The sequence below is a fragment of the Buteo buteo genome, chromosome 3, assembly GCF_964188355.1.
Source record: "Buteo buteo chromosome 3, bButBut1.hap1.1, whole genome shotgun sequence".
Classification (NCBI taxonomy): Eukaryota; Metazoa; Chordata; class Aves; order Accipitriformes; family Accipitridae; genus Buteo; species Buteo buteo.
The window spans coordinates 18081171-18098619 of NC_134173.1; positions in this window are offsets into that span (position 1 = coordinate 18081171).

Below are 17449 nucleotides of genomic sequence, written 5' to 3' on the forward strand. Positions count from 1 at the left end.
TTCTTAGGTTTTATTACACTTTAATTCAGGCATTAAAATGTATTACGTGAAGAGGCACAGATAACAAACTTTACCTTGTCTGTGATGGTCTTCTTCAAGTAAAATTCCTCAAATTGAGCAAGTAGTCATAGACTTACAGAACTCTTGCAATGTTTGAAAGAAATCTCTTGATGGATGGGCGGTGCCTCAAAAGAAGTACTCTTCATTTAGGTTAAAGAAAAGAACTGGGTAAATGTGCTGTGTTGAAATCTAGCCTCTATTCCAAGACAGGTTGCTTGTGATGATATCCGGACAGATCTGGATTGCAGCTGCATGTCTGCTCTGAGGTGGAAACACACACACACAACATAAAGAGGGAACAATTCCACTTCAGATATGCAAAAATACCTGAAAAGGAGCCAAGAAGCAGCTTTCTATCAAAGTACTGGCTTGTAAGACATTTAAGACAAAGAAGCTATCCCTATCTGATTGCTACTACCCTTGTCAAGAAAATAGGACATTCAGGGCATTTTGGTGAATCAGGAGGACTTGGTCAATGCTTGGATTGTGGCAGTGTAGAACAAGCCTTACAAGCTGCTCCTTGAGGACTGAACAAATAAGAAGAGCTTTCTTCCACATTCAACTTCACTGATTCCACTGTCAGCTTGCTTACCTGGAAACTCGGCTGAAGTCCAGTTACTATATTGAATCTTTTTACACTGCAGTGTTGGGTTCCTACATCGGCACCCAAGAGCCTGAAGATGGCTTCAACTGTGCCTTTGCAATGTGGTTTATACTTTTGCATGGTATAAATGAGGACATACTCTGAAGATGAGGCAAAAGCACAGGTCAGCTAACTTGTCCTACATGATTTTTACTACCACTTGAGAGATGTAAAGAGTCTATAAGACAATGTGGCTTTCATTGCTGGCACTGTAAGGCTGGCAGCTGAGGTATCCAACTTACCACGAGTGAATGAAGTAGTCTTAACACAGAAGTAACAAGCACACAAAAAAAATCTCAACTCCTCTGCACTCTCCATGACGCTTCTTTCGAAGTGGAGGAGCCAACAGTATACTCTGTACAATTTCCATAGGTGCCATCTTTACATTTTACCTCTTCATATTCTTGTGCAACTGGATGCCACCCTCCACCCTCCATTTGTATTTCCTGGTAAATCATTCCATCCTCTGTGAGGCATATGAGGACTTTTTATATGAAAAACACTCAAAGCAGTTGGTGGCTTTAGTACTATAACCTCACCTAACAGAGGTTTAGTCTGTATAGCCAAATCTTCAGACACACTGAATAGCACATCTTACTTCATATACATCCTCTCATTAATGTAACAGCCTACATGCTCACCTGATGTGATAAAAATTGTAAAATTTGTCTGTAATTATGAGCTACTTTTTGCCTTTCTTCAGCAAGAGAATAAGAGCAATTTGCCTTCAGCTTGTGCAGGTAGTATTGTTTATTTATTCTAATTATATCCGACAGGGTTCCAAGGACTGCAATATATGTTGCAGGGCCACTGCTTGGTGTAGAAAAACAATCGCCACAGCCAGTATATAATTACACCGTCCTAATTGAAGTAGAAGATATTTCCTGGGCAGTAATGAGTAGTAGGGAGGGTTTAATGGACCAAATTGCTACAGAAGCCAATCTCAGTCACTTGTTATTCCTTCAGTAGCTGTCCTATGCTAAGTCTAACTCGGCAACTACACAAAATATCAGATGGAAACCTAACGGTACACTGCAATAATATGATCTTTAAAGTTTCCACCAATATATAAAGCTTTAAAGGTGGTATTTTTCGCACTAGTAGAAGTCACATAGTGCCCAGACCAGCAGAATATCTTCACTTCTACACTGGGATTAGTTGTTGGACAAAAGACCACTGCCAAAACCACCTAACATGCCTCCTTGTTCCACAAGTGATCAGTTAATCACAACAAATTTACTCTTATCTTGCTTTAGTTTTTTCTACTTTTACTTGTCTTAGGAAGAACAAAATGACTGAGTTTTTTCATAATAAACATTTATCAGTATTTATGATGCAGAGTCCTGCCAGAGAGTTGAAAAAGTGGGAACTTTCACATGTGCTCTGCTCCCTACTGCAGTGTGTGAGAGGCAGAAAAAGCTTTCTCAACTCAGAAAACCATCTTAGATTTCTGGACTAGTGGTCTTGTCTCCTCCTACTTCCCCTCCAAGGAAAGTGCTGCCTTTTATTTGTGATGACTGAGGTCTCTCACAGGGTGACTTATTCCTCTCCCAAGGAAAGCCACCCAGGAAGGGTGAGATGGCTTGTCTCACCAAAAACACCACGTGGCAATAAGCGGCCCCAGTCAGACAGGGTAAACCAAAGCAACTGCTAAACATTATGACACCATCGCATCAGAAGAATATACATCCCAACTTGTTCTGGTGTGGCCAATCTGCTGCAGATTCTTCTTAATAGATAGATCACGTTTACTCTGAAGTTAATCTGCTTTCTATTACAGCCCCTTAAAATCAGATGCAGGCAAAGAAATGTGGGAAGAGAAGTTTCAGATTTGCAGTAAAGCAGGAGAAAATACATGGCTATATGCTGAGTAATACAAACACTGTCCCTTTTTCTACATTTATTCAGACGTATTCAGCCAGAGCACCGGTGTTCACAGGGACTCAGGGCAGTGAAAAAAATTACCTCCATCTCTGCAAAAACACAGGAGCCTGGCAGAAACACCTTGTGCTGGACTGTAGCGTTCGCTACTTATCAAGATGCCACGCTTAGATCACCGGTCGGCCCGGACCAGGGAAAGAGACAGATAACACACACAGTGTGAGCGCCAACTTCCGCCTTTTATTGGCAGTTAATTGCTTTTATACTAACAAGGGGAGGCGAGATTACAGGTACGTCACAAGGCTGCGACTAACCCTCTAACTTTCCGTGACATCGCGAGATCTTCCGAATGCCGAACCCTACACTGGACAGCAAATTTCTACTTTTCCTGCCTCTATTTACTGTTTTCACACCTCACAGTTACCTTTTGACTACCATCTTCTGCACAGAACAAAAGACTCGGCGAGCTTCTGCTCCTTTTGTGGGTTGTCCAAAAGGGAAAGCAGGCAGGCGACCCAGGTGCTGCTCTTTGTGTGCATATCCCTTCTCCCCCACCCTGTCCCTTTCCTCTTTCTGATATCAAGGGACAACTATAGTCTTGTAGCTACTCCTCAGCATTAATTTGGGTTTAAGAGAGGGACTGCAGATAAATGTCTAAAACTCCACATGTGGATATGTAGTCAGCCTCAGAAAACACATCCTGTATGGAAAAAAAAAAAAAAAAAAGGCAAAGAAAAGCATTAAATTATATGACTGATACTACAGGGCCTAACTTTTGCTAGGATGGGCATTACCACCTTGCAAGGCTATACACAGGTTTGCAAGCACTTTCCCCCGCCTCCCTTAATAAACAATCTCGACTCTTGGAAAAGTATGCTGCCCCTGCGAGTGCTCTGGATTGCTCAGAGTTTTTTGTCAGAGTAACCCTGCAGACAAGAAAAAGTTACCCTGTCTTAGGAGAATGCAGCCACTGTCTTGGACTCGGGCAGCATAAATCTTTGATGCAAAGCTGCGGTGAGGAAACCTGACCTCGGTCTTGGGCTGACAAAGCAGGGGCTGAATAAAAAAGAACACAGTACATCATGGCACTCCCAGGTTAAGCGTCGCTGTTTTTTCCTTTGCTAAGAAATGTCTTTGGGACATGTGATACCACTCAGCAAAGGCACAAAGGCAAGTGCCAAAAAAACGACAAATGACGTGTTCAACATTCACATCTGCATAACCACCAGCCTGCTCAGAATTAATATGACCATGTGATGAGCCTGCATTCTGATTACAGCCCATCTGTGCAAAATCAACGCCAAGGAACAAGTTGAACTGTGAACTAGCTTAAGGAATAATTGTGCAGGTTGACAAAAAAGATTACAACTACGAACCACTTCCTTGGATTGCTAACCTCCTTCCAGAAAGAAGGTATAGTGGTTCCACTAACAAGTCAAGCATGCTTAAGGTGGCAAAAATAGGCCACCTCCCGCACAAGAAGCCTTGATTGCATCAGTATTTCACATGTGTTTCTTTGGTAGCACCACAAACTGGAAAGGGCAATGACACTTCTAAATGTAGCATATGATTGAGTCCCAATTGCCATCTACTCCTGCTTTGCAGAAGTCTGTAACAAAACTTTACTTTTTTCACAGAATTTTCCACACTGGCCCTTACTGAAAACTGTCAGAAGCTAATTGTAAAAGGAGCCTAGAAAGGCTAGTGACAAAAAATCATAATTTCTTTTCAACCAAAGCTAGATCCCAGCTCCCTGTAGCCTCCTTGGAAATTCCCAGCCCCTGCTATTTTGGGAGCTTAAGAGAGATGTTAAAGAGCATAGAGGATTCTTGCCTTAAGGAATCTTTACATTATTATATTAAAAACTACTGTACTCACAATACAACAGGGTAGACATACACAAGCCTAAATATACAGTGCACGCGGTGCCGCTGTTGCTGTGCAAAGGAAAAGGAAAACTCCAAATGTGAATACCTGAAGCCTTTTGAATGAAATATCCTCCAGAACAGACAATATATGATACCTGGACTACCCCAATGATTTACACTTGAAAAATGCTAGAAAGTTTTCAAGTAATGAGGATGGCCAAAAGTAATTGTATCACCAGGTGCAAATGGTTAATGCAAAAAGCAGAATTTTTGGAATTGATTTTAAAGGCTGGAACAGCCAAACATGTCATCTACTAATAAAACCTACTACCATGTTGTTATTGTATCTTTCCACTTATGTCAGTGGTCTGATGTGATTAAGGAAATATCTCAGTTATTTTATGCTTGACTTCTTTTCCTCCATCAGGCTGTAATTTATGTGTACCACTAATGGGTTTGTCTCTGAATTACAGCTCCTGGCAAATTCTGCTTCTGAATGTGCCTGAAGTTCCCACACGATTTAAGGAAATGGTTTCCAAGTGTTGAGGTATCATTTGGTTTCTAGCAATTGAAAGGAAAGTTAGTGCTGAAATCAGCAAGGCAAGGGACCAACTGACTTTTAAAAGATGGCTAACAGCATAAAATGAACCTTTCAAAATACGTGTTTTTAGTTTGGATTCAGGCACGAGGCACCCAATGTGGATACATCTAGATTCTCCTGCATAGCTGTGGGACATCCTCAGCAAAATAGGCGCAAGTTATAGGAGATGGTGGGAAAACTCCCTCTGAAGTCAGAGTGGAAGTCAGACTGAAGCTTGATCTTAGTTTCATGGGGCTTTTCGTCCCAATAGCACATGCTAGCCAAAGGTTTTCAGCAAGCATGAGAGGGCTCAAGCATAAAGGAACTCACAAAGTTTAAGAAAAGTAAGTTCACAGTTGTCATACTTTTAGGACTGAAAGTAAATGGACTTCTATTTTGGCATAGATCTACTGCAAAACTACCTACAGGCTTACACTCCTTCCCTCAAGAAAAGTGTAGCTTGGCCATATTTTTTCTATGGTGTTGAGTACCAGGCACAACAGTGACATTGGGCACATGTTTATTTCTGCTCCACACAAATCTCGTGACTGTCACTATCTGGCATGAGAAATGCTGCCTTCAAGTCTGAGACTACAGAGAAACTCACATACCAAATGTCAAGGAAACACCCTCTCCCCCTATTTCAAGATGATCCTGCTGCCTTTGCTTCTGCCATTTGAGGATGTCTTGCCTAAATGAGGGATTGCCTTTCAGAGTATCTGCAAGCCTCCAGCCAGAGAAGATTTTTCTGTTGCAGTTACTCCACTTTTCAGTAACAAGCTGGAGATCTGCATATAAGCTTGAGTTGTACCTGGAGTAGCTTGTGCTCCCTGAAGCACCTCCCCTATATTTAATTTTTCCCAAGCAGAGTAACAATTATAAATACCTTGTGACCTCCATTTAATAAAAATGTTCATCAACTAAATAGATTTGTGATTTATAATTCATAATAAAATTTCATTTAAAATTACTGATCATTTCCTCTTTACTTTTCTGGCCTCTGGAAATAAATAAAAGAACTTAGAGGAGGATTGGTAATAAAATTTAGTGAAAGTATGAATTAAATTTTTGGTGACTTCATTTTTCCCTTCCCTGCCCTGCTCCTATTTCTGACTACCTACGCAGAACACAGTTTGCCAGCTCTTTTTCATGCAGGTTTGAGCAAGGAAGGCTCTGGTCAAAAGCTACAGCATTTGGGCTGAAGAAGGACTTTCTTGGCCTGGCTCTCTGTATAAGCATTGCCCAAAGAACTAAGTCAGAAACCCACAGCCTTGGGAAAAGGAGAACAAATGCATGCCATAATTATATTCCATGGAGAACTGGATGTGAGAAATTGATTCTAGCAAAAAATAACATGAAATTTTACAGAAACACTCGCATCAGTACTGTATATGAATGCAATTTAATGCATAGGAACAGGACAGAAAGGCAAGAACCAGCCTGGATCTACCAACTACTGATGTTTCGTATAGGCAGAAAAAATGTTAGGTTATATATGTAGAAGCAGACAGCCAGCAGTTGAAAGTTAACTGAATGGCTTTTAAGTGATTCTCTGACAGTGCTAAAACACTACAGAGTACCCCTGTTACTTTCTACAAACCAGTTTCTGGCCAAATCAGTCATCTAGCCAGGAGACACAATATTTTTGTGTGCAGCATCACCCAGAGCCTTTGCTGAGTCATTTTGCACTTTTCTGTGTCTATTAGCATATCAGTAGATATCAGAATTCAATTAGTTATTCATGTAGTTGTATTAGCGCCTGAGCTTTTGCTGGTGGTCTGCAGGTCTAGCCTGCATTCGTTCTGCTGCCTGCCTTATGTCATTATAGGAATTGGTATAATTGCCCAGCAGAACACTGCCTGGCATGTCTCATTAGCATTCTTTAATTACAGCAGGACTGAATGGCATGTCATTTACTTGTAACAACTCTTCACAGTATAATACAAAAGTGATCATAAACTAATTTCTAAGCTTTGGCTTCAACTTGGACCTGACATTCTTATAGACATCTATACTTCATTCTGGTAGTTCATGACAACACATCCCCTTGACTAAGCTGTTGCCTGCTAATAAGCAATCTATCCTAATTCATTATCTCACACTTTATTAAGCATAGGTAAACAAGAGTCTGGGAAATTCTTTTCTTGCTTATTTGACTTGTTAGTACATGTTCGCAATAATTTGAGTTATTCTCCCTCTTAGCTCCTACTTGCCAATTCCAGTGACTAAAAGAAAAATTACATTTCAGCTGGAGTTATGTAAGTTTTGTTGTACAAATGCAAACTAAAGTGCTTTGCCTTCATATTGGCCCCTCTACCCTTAGCTCTCTTGCTGTCCCTTCTCTTTGCAGACAGTGATGGCAATGAAGTCTGTCTGAAAAAAAGACTCTTCTAGGCGATACTTACTCTCCTCAATGTTGAGGAGAGCAGTCTGAGTAAACCCACTGGATCAGGGTTCTCAAGGACTCCACCACAGAAGAGGCAAAACTGCACTTAAACTTGGGGGAAGCAAGAAAAAGGGGAGAGGAAAAAAGAGGAAGAGGTTTCTACAGGAATTTGGAGTCTGCTGAGCAGGTGTGGGGGAATCATAATTTCAAATCCAAATACTTAAAACTCCTCCTCAGTCCAGTTTTAGAGACCTAAGACCTTTGTATAATCCTGTGGCAAGCAAGCCAGGCAACAGAATACAGTTTTGCCTGACAGCACAAGGTTGAGTTGCATAATATCTTGGTGGTCTTAGTGAATGATCTGGGAGGAACCCTGCCATTGCTATCTACATAAATGTCATCACCTTAGTTGATCAAACTGGATTATGTTTTTAGATCTAACATGCTTATAATCTAAAAAGAATTTCAAGGGGACAGAAGTAAAACAAATACTTTACTGTGTGTCGTGGTTTAACCCCAGCCAGCAACTAAGCACCACGCAGCCGCTCACTCACTCCCCCCCACCCAGTGGGATGGGGGAGAAAATCAGGAAAAGAAGTAAAACTCCTGGGTTGAGATAAGAACGGTTTAATAGAACAGAAAAGAAGAAACTAATAATGGTAATGATAACACTAACAAAATGACAGCAGTAGTAATAAAAGGATTGAAATGTACAAATGAAGCGCAGGGCAATTGCTCACCACCCGCCAACCGACACCCAGCCAGTCCCCCAGCGGCGAATCACTGCCCCCCCCTTCCCAGTTCCTAAACTAGATGGGACGTCACATGGTATGGAATACACCGTTGGCCAGTTTGGGTCAGGTGCCCTGGCTGGGCATGAGAAGCTGAAAAATCCTTGACTACAGTCTAAACACTACTGAGCAACAACTGAAAACATCAGTGTTATCAGCATTCTTCACATACTGAACTCAAAACATAGCACTGCACCAGCTACTAGGAAGACAGTTAATTCTATCCCAGCTGAAACCAGGACACTGTGTAAGTGCAAAGTCAAGATTACCTGGGTTGGTTTATTACTGAAAGAAAGAAAAATGACTACATCCTGTAGGGAGTATGTGCCATTTTCCATTTAGGCTGAGGAGAAATGCACTTAGCCCCACTAGTTGAATACAGAAATCCTCACTATGAACTACTTTTTCTCCACCACACTGAGCACAGCCATCTTTATACTGGGTGAAGAGGGCAATATTAACACCCTAAATCAATCATGATTTAGTTTCATGCTGTCCCGACCCAATATTGGGGAGGGTTGTTAAATGATCCCGAGAGTGAGATTAAGACACAAACGATGTCAAATGCTGTACAACCTTACAACTTTTATTTCCTACAACAACCAATAACTGCAATAGAACAGAGTGAGGAAGAAGGGAAAGAGACAGACCTAAGCAAGAGGACGGAAGAGAGGTAGTAAGACTAGTTACCACCACCACGAAGCCAGCAACGTCCTGCGGAGTCAGTTCCGATGCCGGTGATGGAGGGTCGGGTTCCTCAGCTCACAGTCAGGTGCCTTCCCAGATGTTACAGTCCTTCAGGTGTCTTCCAAAGTCCAGGTTTTTCACTCACGCACGGGAGGGGAGTACGCAGTTCTTTTTTATTGTTCCAGTCCCCACAATTTCTCTGAAAAGTCCACCCATTTCTTCAGAACTCATTATCCTGTGTGCCGCCCCCTGTTCCTGCATGGGCACATGCCCAGGTGCTCATGGTGGTTTCTCACCTTTGCTGGTGGGCAGGCACAGCTCGGCAGTCGTGGATGCGGTGGCTTTCTTCGGGGACATCTTTTGCGTACTCCCCTGCAACAACAGGATGTCGAGGCAGCAGCAATGTCGAGTCAGCAAACTAACACAGTCTCTTACACATGCCCACATAGCAGGTTCAGCACACTAACTGACTGAAAAGGTACCACATCTGTGAATGATTCATTTTTCTTTTTTTAAGGCATGCTTCAGTGCATAACTGCTAGATTGCTGCTAGGAAGGGCAGCTGTGTGAGGACAAAACATGATAAACAAAACCACAGATAACATCTGGAGACAAGCACATCTTCAAGAAAGATGAAAGAGAATATTCACTTGATGTAAGCTGTTAATTTAAAGTAGAAATTACTAAGCAAAGCATAATAAGAGCACGTTCTCTGTTCCGTGAACTGCTTCTGGCCTTGAATCCACAAGCAGAATGTTATGTTTTCCCCACTGTGGACAATTTATGGAAAACTCCTCATCTGCTAGACCCAGAATGTTTACATTGCTTTGTAATGCATATTTCTACCAAAATCTTAATTGTACTGGAGGACCCATGGTCTTTTCACACATGAAGTGGAAGTGTTTCATCCAATAGAGGCCAATCATTTAAGGGAGTGACCACGACTGACTGACATTCATTTTAAGTAAAACAAAGAAATGAGCAGTGATTATTCTACACTACAGTTTGAAGGAACTCCTGCAAAGCTTAATAATGCATTTTATTAATAAGTGTTCTTCTCCCCAAAATATTCTCACTATAAAAGTCTCAGTTACAATAATGGAACTGATCAACTCCCAGAGGAAACATGAAAAACACACTTTCAGCATAGCATTTGATAGCAAAATAGAGAACAGCAGGGGAAAAGGAAATAGAGGAAATGAAAAAAAATACTTTTATCTGCTCTTTTGTTTATTGTAAGCTGTGCTGCCCTACTCTGTACAAAACATTTTTAAAGCAAAACCCAATGAAATTAGTTGCTGAGCCAAAAAATTCTACATCAGGCTCCAGCTGTGACTCATGTGCAGGTGCACAGGCACTGTGGATACTTGTGCTTAAAGGACCTAAGTCATCTTCAGAGTTAGCACAAACTGACAACAGGAATGATGATGAAAATTAAAAAACGTACAAAAAAAGTAATGTCAGAATAGAAGAAAGTAGTTTAATACACTGATGTCTTCTGTTAGGCCAGCTGTAGGTGAAAGTCAGCTAACAAAAGAATGTTTTAGCTAGTCTTTTAAAGGTGGTTTCTCTATAAAACTCCATTGTTTCATCTTGAGACTCCTAAATAATGCCATGAGAATGACAGGTTACAATGCTGCAGAATTAATGGACTTCTACCAGCAGGACATCCTTCCTTCTCTCCTCTTCACTCCTCAGGAAAGAGGGGCACAGTTTTGCTTGGCATAGGAAAACACTGAAGGCAGCAGCCAAATTGCACATTTGATTTCCATTTACCTCAGGAGTCAACAGAAACCTCTGAAAAGGAAAAACGTAAAACTTGCTTTTTTGCTTCTTTTTTTTGAATATGTTGCTAGTGAATAGTAAAACAGCAACCCCATCCCCATCAGCAGATTAATTTCATAAAACAACAGTGATTTTATAATTTGTATTCTGGCAGGGATGAAAGTATGGCAAGAACAAGAAAAATATTTCAAAGATGACAAAGTGATATAAGTAACATGCACTTTATATAAAAAATTATCTTCCAGAAATAAATGGGCTATTGCATCCATTAAGTGTCCTATGTAGTCTTAAACCATTTGGTAGGGTCTCTTTGCCTTCTGTGCATCCTCCTGTCTCAGATGTTGGGCTAACAGCTGCTGCACGGGTATTTAAAATCCTGGTTTCAAGGGCTAATGCACATATTTATTTATTTATTGATGTAATAGGCTGTTGGACAATGATGTAGTCATGTAGTGGTGAGAATTATGATAAAGTGCCAGGTTTTGCTACACTAATTTTGGACATTTTTAAATACCAATGTACAATAAAATATGGCTGCTTTGCTCAAAATTCTTTAGCCTAGAGAAGAGAAGGCTCCAGGAAGACCTTACTGAGGCCTTTCGATACTTAGAGGGGGCTAATAAGAAAGATGAAGAGAGACTTTTTACCAGGGCCTGTAGTGAAAGGACAAGGTGTAACAGTTCTAAACTGAAAGAGGTTAGATTTAGATTGCACATAAGGAAGAAAGTTTTTACGATGAGGGTGGTGAGGCATTGGAACAGGTTGCCCAGAGAGGCTGTGGATGCCTCATCCCTGGAAGTGTTTAAGGCCAGGTTGGATGGGGCTTTGAGCAACCTGGTCTTGGGGAAGGTGTCCCTGCCCATGGCAGGGGGGTTGCAACTCAATGATCTTTAAAGGTTCCTTCCAACCCAAACCATTCTATGATTCTAAGAAATTGCCAAAATGTTCTTACAAAATAAAATAAAACATCAATTCATCTCTATTCAGGCACAAACCCATAGCATTATTGAAGGCAAAGGTCCATCCAGGTAGGGCAACCTAGAAAACCATTGTCTTCTGATTCAAAGACTGTTCTTCAGAGGATAAACTATAATTTCACCTGTCTGGACAGCATCTAGCACGCATGTGCTATCATACCACAAGCAAATGATAAAACCCACAAGCAAAAGGACAAACTTAACCTAATCACCAACAGGTATGTCTTTAGGGCAGCCTTAGGACTATGTCTCCCATTCAGATTGTGTTGCATTTTATATAAACTTCACCTTAAAAGGCATTAGACAAACTGTACACTACATAATCAGCCCCTTGGTTATCACAGTTGGGGTTCCAGTTTTTTGCCCAAAAGACTCCTGTGGGCTCAGAGTGACAGTAGTCAGCCCAGATCCCCCAGTTTCTACGAGGTCCAACAGTCCCTACCATTATACTCAAGGTGCAGGGGGCCCTACACACTCTTAAGGTAGCCCAATTCTTCCTTGAGGCTGTTGTTAAGAGGAAGCAGTGATTTGCTTCTAGCTGAAGAAGCATTTAATTGAATCTTTTATGAATTATGCAAGGAAGTCAACAATTTCCAACCCTGTAATTATTGTTATTTGTTCAGCTCACTCACAGCTCTTCATAAAGAGGCAGCTTCAGTTCCAGCTGTCTGTTGCACAGATGTACACTGGCAGGTGTCAAAAGCAAGGGAACTGAAGAAAGAGAAGGACTACTTGCACCAAAGAATTCAGAATAATTCTGCTACCAGAAAATTACTACTCCACAGACCAGTTTCCTTGGACTATAAAAATTAGAGATTGAAAAGCTGTATTTTATATATAAACCAAGGCTGTCTTTGTGTTTATTATTTCACGTAGGTTTTTGTCATTTTAAACCAACAAACAAAGACCTTTCTTGTGCCTAAAGTCAGAACAATTCCATCACTGTTGAGTTAGAAGGAGTGCAAACTAAGGCGGAAGCTGTTACTGGTTGGGAGCTAGTAAGTCATCAGCTGAGTAGTCTTATTCCAAGACTATGAAAAAGCCATAAAGGTTAGAAGAAGAGCCAAGCACTTAGGCAGGAGTAAGAAAGTGTGACTCCAGAAAATGTGAACTTTGTTACTCTGAATCCTATGGTGACGTTCATTCCCCTGATGAGAGTAGTAAATTTCCAGTTTAATCGCAGTTAGTGATTAATTATGGGTGAGCAAAAGCACACCCTTCCATCAGACTGTGTCAGAAACAACTTGTGTGAATTCAGACAAGACTGTAAGACTCAGAGAGAGAGTGCAACTCTTATGAAGCTGCCTATTGAAACAATATGGCCCATGAACTAAAAGAATATCCTTTCCTTGGGCACAGCACAGATCAGTCAGACCTTAAATGTTCAAACACCTTACCCTGAAAGTGAATTTCAGTTGCTGGGAGACACATTAAAGTGAATGAAAAGACAACAATGTCAATGACCAGCTTTAATAAAATGAAAAAAGGATGACAGCTTCCATTAAAATGGCATTTATGCACCATCGGAAAACCTTTAACTTATCAAACTGAAATTATCAAGTTAGCTTTGTTCTGCCTTACATCTGTTCTCTAAGAAACAGAAACATTTAAGGCAGTACATAAATCTATGATGGTGATGTATTAAAGGGGTATGCTGTAAGGGAGGTTAAGGAAAAGTCATTTCACCAGCACTAGCACATCCATGTAAAATGCTACACACTGAAGCTGCAGAAAACTAAACTATAGTAACGGTTTTTAGTTCAGTACACAGTATTCATAATGTCATCAGCACAGGGATTCAAATTGCAGACTTTTTTCTTTAAATCTTAAATGAAGTTTCTTGTTCAAAAAACACTCAAACACTTGTCTCCGTGTCTTTTGGCACTTAAATGACCCGATTTTTGTGCTTCACACTTCTGAAAAATCAAGACACTTATTTGCATTCATAAGTAACAATACAGATGTCCATTCCCTCACTTCCATACAGACAAAGGCTCTCATTTGTAGCATACAAGGAACACTGGGGACTGAGATTGCAATACTACTGTTAATCCTGCTTGATATTAGACAAGCCATTTCTCCCCCCTGAAGCATTATTACTTTGGCAATAAGTGGATTGCAAAAGTGGATTTATTATCAGCCCCTTGATTACTGTGCAGATGTTTTAAATTTATTGCTACCCAGCTTAATGTTCCCTAAATTAACTGTTTTCAAAGTCTTTACAAACACAGTTTAGCAATGAGAATACAGCATATAATTATTCTTTTTAATAAAAATATATATTAGAAGAGAGAGTGCTTTATTAAATAGACTGACTCAAAAGGAAAACACTTTTAGTCAAAGGACTGAGATGTTCATTATGTAAATTAAACTATTCAAGTGTTGTAACAGGAGTACGTGTAAGATTTGCAGCAAGTCTAGCTTCTAAAGTCAATCAAATACATTCTACCAGGCAACAAGCCTCCTTAAGCATTTGCTTAAAACTTAAGCACAAAACACAGAACATGTTTAAGTGCTTTGCAGCACTTTCTTACACACTGGTGTGTAATTCACAAATGCAAACTCATACAATATAGCACTGATACAACAGTAACGTACTGAAGCATGACACATTTTCTGCACAAATACAGTTTTTCATCTCATTATTTTTGCTGTAAGGTTTCAGAATATCCTAAACCCCACAAGGAACAATTAATTGTATCTACAGTGCTTGGGCAACTCTGTTGCCTCATAACCTCAGCTACAGGACAAGGAAACACAATAGATAGCTCCTTCTTTCAAAAGCAAAGAAGGGTGGAAGAAAAAAAGTTAGGATAAATTGCCACTGGTGGCCAAGGACCTTTTTTTGAACAAGTCTTCCACCCTTACCTCAGCAAATGCATCTTTCATGAGCACTGAATCCATCTTATATAGAAAAGACTGGTGTTTGACTTGACTCTTTATCAATACAAAATTATACATATAAAGCATTGTACTTTTGAACATGTTAACAAATTAGTGAAAACAGGATTTTCATACATCCACTTTCATGGTGAAGTTAGGTGTTCCCTGAGTCAAGGAATCTATTTAACATAAGTCCAAAACACTTTCTTCACCTGTGCTGGCTCTCCACAGCAGCTACATGCTGAGCAACTGGATGCTACCACAGTTCTCAACTGTCTGCCATCACAGGATGAACTAGAGGAAAAGGTTGCACCTCTTCTAGCTCCTCTTCCCAACTCATATGTCTCTACTGCTAGGTGAGAGAGGATAAACTGAATGACAAAGTTAAGTTGCCATTTCTAATCTGAATTCCTTGACTGTGTGAATTTGAAAGTTGAACCACTTAATTGGTGTAGCACCCTTCACGTATCACTCCTCCATCCTTTCTTAATTCAAAGGATTGCCAAAACTCCTTCTATTGCAAAAAAATCACCCAGCTCAGATTACCTCAGCACTCCTCTCTTCATTTTTTCATCAGGAATCCTGAGGGCCTTGATGCTCTACACTCCTTTAATTGCTTCTCTGAAGCCATCCAGTTCTACTTGGAAGACACAGACTATTATCAGGAAATGTTGCAGAGCTATGATCTTGCTGGGATCATGGAGATGTGGTGGGATGACTCGCATGACTGGAGTGCTGCAATGAAGGGATACAGGCTCTTCAGCAAAGACAGGCCAGGAAGACAAGGGGAGGTGGTGGAGTTGCCATTTGTGTGAGAGCACAGCTGGAACGCATGGAGGTCTGCCTTGGGATGGACAATGAGCCAACTGAGAGCTTATGGGTAAGGACTAAAGAGATGATAGGTATGGGTGACATTATAGTGGGTGTCAGCTATAGGCCACCTGACCAGGAAGAAGAAGTGGATGAGGCCCTCTACAGGCAGCCAGAAGCAGCTTCATGTCCACAGGCCCTGATCCTCAATATCTATTGGAGGGACAACACAGCAGGACATAATTCCAAAGGTTCCTGAAGAGCATCGATGACAACCTCCTGACCCAAGTGACAGAGGAACCAATGAGGAGAGGTGCTCTGCTGGACCTCATACCTCCACCAAGGGGCTTGTTGGGGATGTGAACATCAAAGGCAACCTTGGTTGCCATGACCATGAGATATTGGAGTTCAGGATCCTGAAAAAGAGAAAAGCTAAAGGTCCACCTGGAATCAAATCAGGCAGGAGATTTCAAAGGCAACAAGAACGGCTTCTATAAGTGCATAGGTGAGAAAAGGAAGGCTAGGAAAAATGTCAGCCTAGTGCTGAATGGGGCAATGTTATAGGTTTGTGTGGCGTGGGGGGTTTTTTTGGTAGCGGCGGAGGGGCTGCAGGGCCGGCTCCTGTGAGAAGCTGCTGGAAGCTTCCCCGGCTCCAAGTCAGACCCACCGCTGGCCCAGGCCGAGCCCATCAGCGACGCTGGTAGCACCTCTGGGAGAACAGATTTAGGAAGGGGAACCTGCAGTGAGTGGGATGTGAGAGGAACCCCTCTGCAGGTACCGAGGTCCGTGAGGAAGAAGGAGGGGGAGGAGGTGTGCCGGAGGAGGGGATGCCCCCACAGCTCGTGGTGAGGCGGCAGGCTGTTCCCCCCCAGCCCGTGGAGGGGAGCCGGGGAGCGGAGGCCCCCCAAGATGGCCGTGACTCCATGGGAAAGCCCACGCTGGAGCAGTCTGTGCCTGAAGATCGGCCCGTGGAAGGGACACACGCCAAGGAAGTTCAGGAAGAGCTGAAGCCCATGGAAATGACTCATGTTGGAGAGGTTCGTGGAGGACCGTCTCCCATGGGAGGGACCCCCCGGTGGAGCAGGGAATGAGTGCGGAGTCCTCCTCCCCCCGAGGAGGAAGGAGCAGCAGAGACCAGGTGTGGGGAGCTGACCCCAACCCCCATCCCCTGTTCCCCTGCGCCGCCGGGGGGAGGAGGTGGAGAGAACCGGGAGTGGGGTTGAGGGCTGGGGGGAAGGTGTTCTAAGGTTTGGGTTTACTTCTCAGTGTCCTTGGTTTGTTTTGATTGGTAGCAAATGAAATTGATTTTGTTTCTTCCCCAAGTTGAGCCTGTCTTTTGCCTGTGACCATCAGTGGTGAGCGATCCCTCCCAGCCCTTATCTCCACCCACGAGCATGCCTTTATATTTCTCCTCATTCCACCGTGGCTAGGCGCAGGGGGGAGTGAGTGAGCAGCTGCATAGTGCTTTGTTACCGTCTGGGCTTTAACCACGACAGGCAGGGGCACTGGTGACACAGGACATGGAAAAGGCTGCCTTCTTTACCTTTGTCTTTACCAGAAAGACTGGCCTTCAGGAATCCCAGGCCCAGGGGGAAAGGCTGGAACAAGGAAGATGTGTCCTTGGTTGAAGAGGATCAGGTCAGGGAATACTTAAGCAAACTAGACACACCTAAGTCCATGGACCTTGATGGGATACACCCACAAGTGCGGGGGGATTTGGCAGATACATTATGAGGCCACTCTCAATAATCTTTGAATACCCATGGCAACTGGGAGAAGTGCCCAAAGATCAGAGGAAAACAAACATCACCCCTATCTTCAAGAACGGCAAAGAGGAGGACCTAGGGAACTACAGTATGGTCAACCTCACCTTGATGAGGTGATGGAGCAACAGATCCTGGAAATGATTTCCAGGCACATGAAAATCATCAGGAGTAGTCAGCATAGATTCACTGAGGGAAGTAATTTTTGACCAACCAGATAAACTTCTATGATGAAATAAATAACCAGCTTGGTAGGTGAGGGGAGAGCAGCGGATATAGTCTACCTTGACTTCAAGGCTGTCTTGGATGGACAGTGAGGTGGATTGCAAACTGGC